At 39.6% G+C, this 8,157-nt stretch overlaps 1 pseudogene; it reads left to right on the top strand.

Moving 5' to 3' along the window:
• Positions 1 to 7,115: 7,115 nt before the first annotated feature.
• LOC100413965 (AP-5 complex subunit sigma-1 pseudogene) lies at positions 7,116 to 7,715 on the top strand (annotated as a pseudogene).
• Positions 7,716 to 8,157: the final 442 nt, after the last annotated feature.

Below are 8,157 nucleotides of genomic sequence, written 5' to 3'. Positions count from 1 at the left end.
TATTAGCCAAGTGTGGTGCCACAGGAGGTGGGAGGGTAACTTGAGCCTGGGGCATGGAGGATGCAGTGAGTCATGATCGTGCTACTGCACTCAGGCTGGGTGACAGAGGGAGTGGGACCCTGTCTCAAAAAAATTTTTTTTTAAACATAAAAATAAAAAATAAACAAATAAAATGGGAGATCTGGACAGAGTCATCTACTTTCAAATCATGGAGACTGGGAGAGCAAAAAGAGGAAAGAAAAGAAGGGAATCAGCAAGCAAAAGATGAACATGGTGGCTCATGCCATAATCCCAGCACTTTGGGAGGCCCAAGAGGTCGGGAGTTTGAGACCAGCCTGGCCAATATGGTGAGACCCTGTCTCTACTAAAAATACAAAAATTAGCCAGGGATGGTGGTGTGTGCCTCTAATCCCACCCACTCAGGAGGCTGAGGTGGGAGAATTGCTTGAACCCAGGAAATAGAAGCTGCAGTGAGCCAAGACTGCATCATTGAACTGCAGTCTGGACAGCAGAGTGAGGCTCTATCTCAAAAAAAAAAAAAAAAAAAAGAGAGGAAAATAAAAAGCCACTAATATTTTACTCTATGTAAAAGAATATATAAATAATGGCCTCATGTTTAATGAGCTCAAAGATAGGGTATTAAATGTAGCTAAAGAATTGTGGTGATTAGAAAATTACAAAGAAAATTTTTATACTACTGAAGAAAGAAGAAATAGAAATAGCAAAAGAAAAAGGCAGCACAGCTTAAAATTAAATTACAGATAAGAAAAATTGTTTTAAATAACCACCTGAATAAAAAACAACTTTTTTAAACCAATTACAGGAAAGATAATACATTATAGAAAACAAACAGGTAATCTAACATTAAGGTAATGCATGCCTTTGTAATAAATAATTCTTAAAAGGAAAGCAAAACTTTTATTCAAAGTTTTAATGAAATGGAATTTTGCAGAAATAAAAAAAGAACTGCTTGTGTGGGTCACAAAGGCATACTTCATTCCAGAAAAAAATTGATACAAAATGCTGAAAATTAAAACATATTCCGTTTGTTAGTGAATTTTAATGAAAAAGATAATTCTTCAGACCACCAGCAGACAAAGCAAGTTGCTTAAAAAGAGGAAAAATAAATTGGCCTCAGATTTCTCCAGAGCAGCATCTGATGCCAGGAAAAGACAGTCCTGAGGGAAAGTGGAGTGCAAAACATACACCCTCACATCATTGTTCAAGGGCGAAGAGAGCAGACAGCCCGCAAATACGAAGAACGTCAGCAAGCATGACACCCAAGAACACTTCCAGAAAAAGTGCCGGGTGACAGAATTTAGCCAAGCAACAATTCAACTTGGAAGCCTGGAAAAATGTTCTGGTGTAAGGTGTTATACACTTTAACGTGTAGAAGGATGACTAAACTGTGGGAAACGTGATTCAAAAGGTAAATGTTTGAAATCCCAATATTGTGTTTTGTGTTAAAGGATCTTTTTTTTTTTTTTTGGAAAAGGAAACAAATGACTATAATACAAATAAAAAATGAACATGTCAAATATTTTATTTAACTTAAAAAATTAATGAGATAACTTACAAAATGTTACAGCCAGTTCAAAAGAGAATTCAAAAAACTACCAATTAGCCAGATACTTTGGCTCTTGTAGTCTTAGACTTTGGAAGGCCAACGTGTAAGGATGGCTTGAGCCCAGGAGTTCAAGATCAGCCTAGGCAACCTAGTGAGACCCTGTCTCTACCAAAGAAGAAGAAGAAGAAGAAATCCGGGGGGTTGAGGAAGGCGGTGGCACATGCCTGTAGTCCCAGGTACATGGGAAGCCGAGGCAGGACAATTGCTTGAGCCCAGTAGTTCAAGTCTGCAATAAGCTATGATCGCCCTACTGCACTCTAGCATGAGTGACAGGGGGAGAATTTGTCTCAAAAAGTAAAGAAATACATAAAATGAAAAACAAAGACAAATAAAACTGATGACATATAGGAAATAAGGAATTCTGAAATCAATTTACAAATAGATGTAAAGCAGCTCTATCCACAGGGTAATACTCAACTGAAACCTTGAATTAATTTGCATTTCTGTGGATAAGATGTTTGCATTATCATCAGTTTTCTACTACTTACCAAGTTGCAAAATAGCTCAAAGACCATGAAAGGCAGTGATAACCTAGATGGATGAGCTGGATAGGAAATTGACTAAGCTTTTTATTTTTATTTTTGTCCGTTTTGGTCTTTCACAGCTTTTACTGACAATTGTAGAAGTTACATGAATCAAAAGCACAATAAAATGGAAGAAATGATATCTGTGTTATTTTTCTTACTTTAACTTAAGGATGCTGAATAACTTCACAGGTATATAAATCAAAGAAAATATATTTACATTTATTTGTAAAGGCACTGCAAGAGTCTCCACAAAGAAAACTGAGATTAATTTGGTGGTTAATTTTATATGTCAACTTGAGTGGGCCATGGGTTCCCAGATTAAACATGTTTCTGGGGGTGTCTGTGAGGGTGCTTCCCAGCTTGGCATTTGAATCAGTGGACTGAGTAAAGTAGCATGCCCTCCACAAAGTGGTTGCACATCAACTCATTGAGGGCCTAAAAAGAATAAAAGGTGATGCTCTAGTTTGGATATTTCACCCTCCAAACCTCATGTTAAAATTTAATCCCCAATAATGGAAGTGGGACCTGGTGGGTATTGTTAGGGGTGGACCACTCATGAGTAGATTAATGCCCTTTCTTGCAGGTGAGTGAGTTCTGGTTCTGCTGGCTCCCACAAGAGCTGGTTGATACAAAGAGCCTGGCTCCTCCCTGAACTCTCATGCTTCCTCTCTCGCCATGTGATTTCTGCACATAAAGGCCCCCCATCCCTTTCTGCCAGGAGTGGAGGCAACTTGAGGTCCTCACCAGAAGTAGATGCAATGCCAGCACCTTGCTTCTTGTACAGAGTGCAGAACTATGAGCCAAATAAACTGCTTTTCTTTATGAAGTACCCAGCCTCAGGTATTCCCTGATAGCAACAGAGACTAAGAGAGGTGAACAAAGGAGAAATTTGCTCTTTTTTTTCAATGTGACTATACTCGAGATGATGCATCTCATCTCATTTCTCTTGTCCTCAGACTGGGATGTACATCATCAGTTTCTTTGGTTCTCAGGCCTTCAAATTCAGACTGAATTACACCATTGACTTTCTTGGTTCTCCAGCTTGCAGACAGGAGCTTAAGGGACTTTTCAGCCTCCTACTTACGTGAAGCAGCTCCTCATAATAAATCCCTCTCACTCACAAAGCAATATACACATACATATATTGCTGCTTTGAATGATCGAACACTTTTGTTCCTTTCCAAAGTCATGTGTTGGAAACTCAATCCCCAATGTGACAGTGTTGGGAGGCAGATCCTAATGGGAGTTGATTAGGCCATGTGGGCTCCACTCTCACAAATGGATTAATGCTGCTATAAAAAGGGCTCATGGGAATTAGTGCTTTCTCCTTTGTTCTTCTGCCACATGAGGACATATTTTTTGTTCCCTCCAAAGGACATAGCATTCCAGGCACCATCATGGAAGCAAACAGACTAGACCTAACCTGCCTTGATCTTGGACTTTCAAGCCTTCAGAATTTTAAGAGGATAATTGCTGTTCTTTGTATATTACTCATTCTGTGGCATTCTATTACAGCAGCATAAAATGGAGTAAGGCACCACACACACACGCACACATTTTATATATATGTAATTGATTCTTTTTATTTGGAGAGCATTGACTAATGCATTTTAAAATATAGATAGCCAAATTGGAAAGATTCAACAAAGGATTTCTGTGTGAAAATAGATTGCTAATTTTTATATAATTTGTAGCAGAGTCAATTATTATCCACAGTATGTTAAAGAGACAAATCATTCAGACACTTTACGAAATGGTAAAAAATATTTTATTCAAAACTATTACAGTAGGGTGGGAGAGATTTGCAATAAGAGAGAGATTATGCTCAACTCCAAATACAATGAGGATTTGGAGTGGGGATCCACAGACAGTAGGCAGTAGGCAGAGGGTGAGGATGGAAAATTACTATGAGGAATGCAGTTGAGTATCAAAGATGATAGAAGTAGAGGAGCTCGACTGGATCTCAAGGGTGGGATGGTGCTTCTGGATAAACTGGCTTGGGGGATTCTTTGCTAAAACTAGATTGAGCAGGCCATGGAAAGGGCCGAGGATGAGGCCTGGTTGGAAAGAGGACTCAGAGGAGCCAAACTGAAATTTGATCAAGCAGAGAGTCCCTGTCAAGTAGCAAGTTAGTACATCACAAAGAAGGCGGTAAAGTATAGTGTTTAAAGCTATGTTGAAGAAAAAAGGCAACGAAGAGAATTGCAACAAAATCAAAAAAGCAGAAAAATGAAGGATAATATTTTATACTGAAATATAGTTAAACACCAATACCAAAATTCAGGGCAAAAATAAAAATAAAAAATTACATTTGAAAATGTAATGTATTAATATTTAACTTATCTATATTAACAAGTACCTTTCTGTCCTGTTGAAATCTTAATTTTCCCCTGTTTGTCATTTCAATTTTCAGAGGACCTCCATATCCACAGAACACCTTTTAATGCATCGACTCTCAGAGCCCAAATGAATGTAGATACTCTACATAATGACTGGGCTGCCTTTCTTTTCCTCCAAAGAGTGAAGAATCTTGGTCCTTACACATCTTTTGTTAAATTCCAGCATCCATCTTTCCATTCAGATCTTGGTCAAAGTTATGGTAACTACTTTTTTAATGATTTGAAGATATTTCTGCAGCCATGATGATAGTGTGCTACACAATATTGTTCTTCGCATCAAACTATGTGCCTGTTCCACAGTATAAGTGCTTAACAAGATAATAAATCACAGCTTTGTAAGAACCTTGTACTATGATGCTTCTAGGCAAAAACAATATTATTAAAAAATTTTAAATAGACATTAAACAGTACTGAAATAGTTTTTAAAAATAAAAATATATCAACCAATGATTTTCTTTCTCTTTTCATTCCCTGCCTTCTTTCCTTTGTTCTTTTTATTCTTTGTTTTTCTATTTTGTTTATATTATTTACTTTATTTAGTTTAGAGCTGTGTAAGCCTATTTCATGTTATTTCCATCACGCCAATGTTTTTAGAAAAAAGTTGCGATTTTGTTATTTTTTATTATATTATTATTATTATCATCATTATTAATAGAGACAGGGTCTCACTTTGTTGCCCAGGTTGGTCTCAAACTCCTGGGCTCAAGCAGTCTTCCCACAGTACTGGGATTACAGGCATGAGCCACTGCTCCTGGATATAAAGTTGCCATTTTAGAAAAGTAATCTGTCACGATATTAATTTAATTTTATACAGACAAAGGATACTTTTACATTTTTGTTTTTCTAGAAAACATAATATCAGTATTCAAACATATTTTTAGAAACTATTTTTGCACGTCTTATTTAGAGAAAATTCCAAACATACCAAAAGTTAATATTATGGTACAGTAACCCCCTTGCATCAATTAACCATCTCCAACAATTAACAGCTCTCAATGGTTTTGTTTCCCTCATCTCCCCAATTCTATATGATAACATTGTAAAATATTTCAGAGCAAATCCTAGACATCATGCCATTTCAAATGTAAATACTTCATGCGCTGCCAACAACTGCTTCTTTTACATATTCACCATGCCATCCATTATCATATCAAAATTAAAATATTCCAGCCAGGAACTGTGGCTCATGCCTATAATCCCAGCACATTGGGAGGCCAAGGTGGGCAGTTCACCCGACACTGAGAGATCAAGACCAGCCTGGCCAACATGGCGAAGCCCTGTTTTTATTAAAAATATAAAATGTAGCTGGGTGTGGTGGCAGGTGCCTGTAATCCCAGCTACTCAGGAGGCTGAGGCAGAAGAATCACTTGAACCTGAGAGACAGAGGTTCTAGTGAGCCAAGATCATGCTATTGCACTCCAGCCTGGGGAACAAAAATTCAGAAAAATACAAAGAAAATAAAGATGTTCCTTCATATCATCTAACACATAGTTCTTACTCAAATTTTCTTGATTATTGTATTAATGTATTTCACAGTGAATTGTTTAAATTAGAATTCAGACAATATCCACAAATCATATTTGTTCTATCTGTTTAGTTTTCTCTGCTGCCTTTTTATTGGGAGATCAGAGGAGAATCTGAATCATTTATGCTGTGCGTTCCTCATGTATGCATTTGGTTCAGTGCTTTTTTGTGGCATTATTTTGCATGTTCCTCTTTCTTAATGTGTGTCGGATAAACTGGTGGTGAAACTCAGAGTTCAAGTTCATTTAAGTCCGTATTTTTCAACAACACTTCAGAGGTGATGTTATAGATTTCCTATTGCAGTACAAGAATTTTAAATTTATATTGTATCACTTCCAATGATGCTAAGATTAAATAGAACGTTTAGGTGGTGTCAGCCTGATCTTTTTAATACAAATTTTTACATCAACCAGTCTTTACAAAGTATGGCTTTCTAATTCCATTATTTCTTCTGTATTTATTACTTGGAATTTTGGATAAAGAGAACCTTTGGTTATGTAACAGTTGGCTACTCTGAAAAATAAATAAATGTTTAATTCTTTCTAATTATTTTTAAGTGCTTAGAGGAAAAAGTATCTTAAACCAATGGGGATCAATAAGATTTTGTAAATATTATTTTTAATGATAAAATTTTTAAATATACTTTTGGTTTTATAATAGTTTGGGATTTGCAGAAAAGTTTGTTAAGATAGTGTACCAGTCAGGTTTCTTCAGAAAAACAAATCAGTATTGTTTATCTATCTACCTATCTACCTATATCTATCAGCCATCATCATCTGTCTGCCTGCCTGTCTGTCTATAAAGAGATTTGTTTGAAGTCATTGGCTCACCTGATTGTAGGGAATGGCAAGTCCAGAATCTGTACTGTAGATAAGCTGGCTGGATACTTCCAGGCAGGAGTTTATGCCACAGTCTCAAGGCAAATATTTTCAGGAAAATATCAGTTTTGCTGATATCTGGTGGACCGGAGTAAGAAACTACAACCCCCGAAGTGCATTGCGCTGCAGGGTTGCGGAGCCAGTGACCCACTCTGGAGCCATGGTCCACGCCTTCCTCATTCACACCTTGAGGGCCCCAAATACCGAGGACACAGGCCTTTGCCGAGTGCTCTACTCCTAAGTCTTTGGTGCTAAGAAATCACCTGATGACCCACGGTCACATGGTGCTGAGAGGGACAGGCTTCTCTGGAAGGAACAGATTTTAGCTGTGGCTAGGCAGGTGAAGTCAATGTGCCTGCTGGAGCAGCAGGCATCTGGCCGGCCCTTCAGGGACCTGCAGCCGCATTCCTCAGATGAGCAAGTGCCCTGCCTGAGGCCCCACGTGGGGCCTTCTGCCTGGGAGCAGGGGACCCTTTTCAGGAGCTACGGACAGTGGTGTGGCTGGCGTGCTCTCATTAAAGCTTTGCCCTTGTGCTGGACGCCCACGAGAATCTGCTGCTGGCTGAGGGCACACTCTGGCTGCTGGCACCCAGCACCAACCTCCTGCTGCGGGCTGACCGCATCGAGGGCATCCTCACCCGCTTTCTGCCCCATGGTCAGCTCCTTTTTCTCAACGACCAGTTTGTCCAAGGCCTGGAGAAGGAATTCAGTGCTGCTTGGCCCCGCTGATTCCTCGTTGGGATGGTGCTTCGGAGGGCAGGCGGAGGGTGGACACACAGCCAGATGAAGATTGGCCTCTATCTCCTGCCCAGCCTGCTCCCAGCTCTGATGTGCTGCTATACCAGGACAAGTGGGGGGCACAAGCCTGCAGAAAGGAGGCTGGGCACAGGGCAGAGGAAGTCCTGTCTGTCCTCAGGTTAGCGGAACCACAGAACATCCTGACCCTAGAGCTGCTGTGTAACTTAGACCACTGCAGTGCGGCAGCCATGCTTGTCCTTGACCCCACCTTCCTCCACCCCCAACAGCCACTAGTGGTAGAGTGAGGAGCTGCCTGGAACTCAGCCCACCTTCTCCTTCCAAACCCATAGTCAAGGCCAGGTGTGTTGGCTCATGCCTGTAATCCCAGCACTTTTGGAGGCCGAGGCAGGTGGATCATGAGGTCAGGAGTTTGAGACCAGTGAAACCCGGTCTTTACTAAAGAT

The sequence above is a fragment of the Callithrix jacchus genome, chromosome 1 (assembly GCF_049354715.1).
Source record: "Callithrix jacchus isolate 240 chromosome 1, calJac240_pri, whole genome shotgun sequence".
NCBI lineage: Eukaryota > Metazoa > Chordata > Mammalia > Primates > Cebidae > Callithrix > Callithrix jacchus.
The sequence above is the reverse complement of the archived record's forward strand: the minus strand, read 5'-3'. Positions and strand labels throughout refer to the sequence as shown.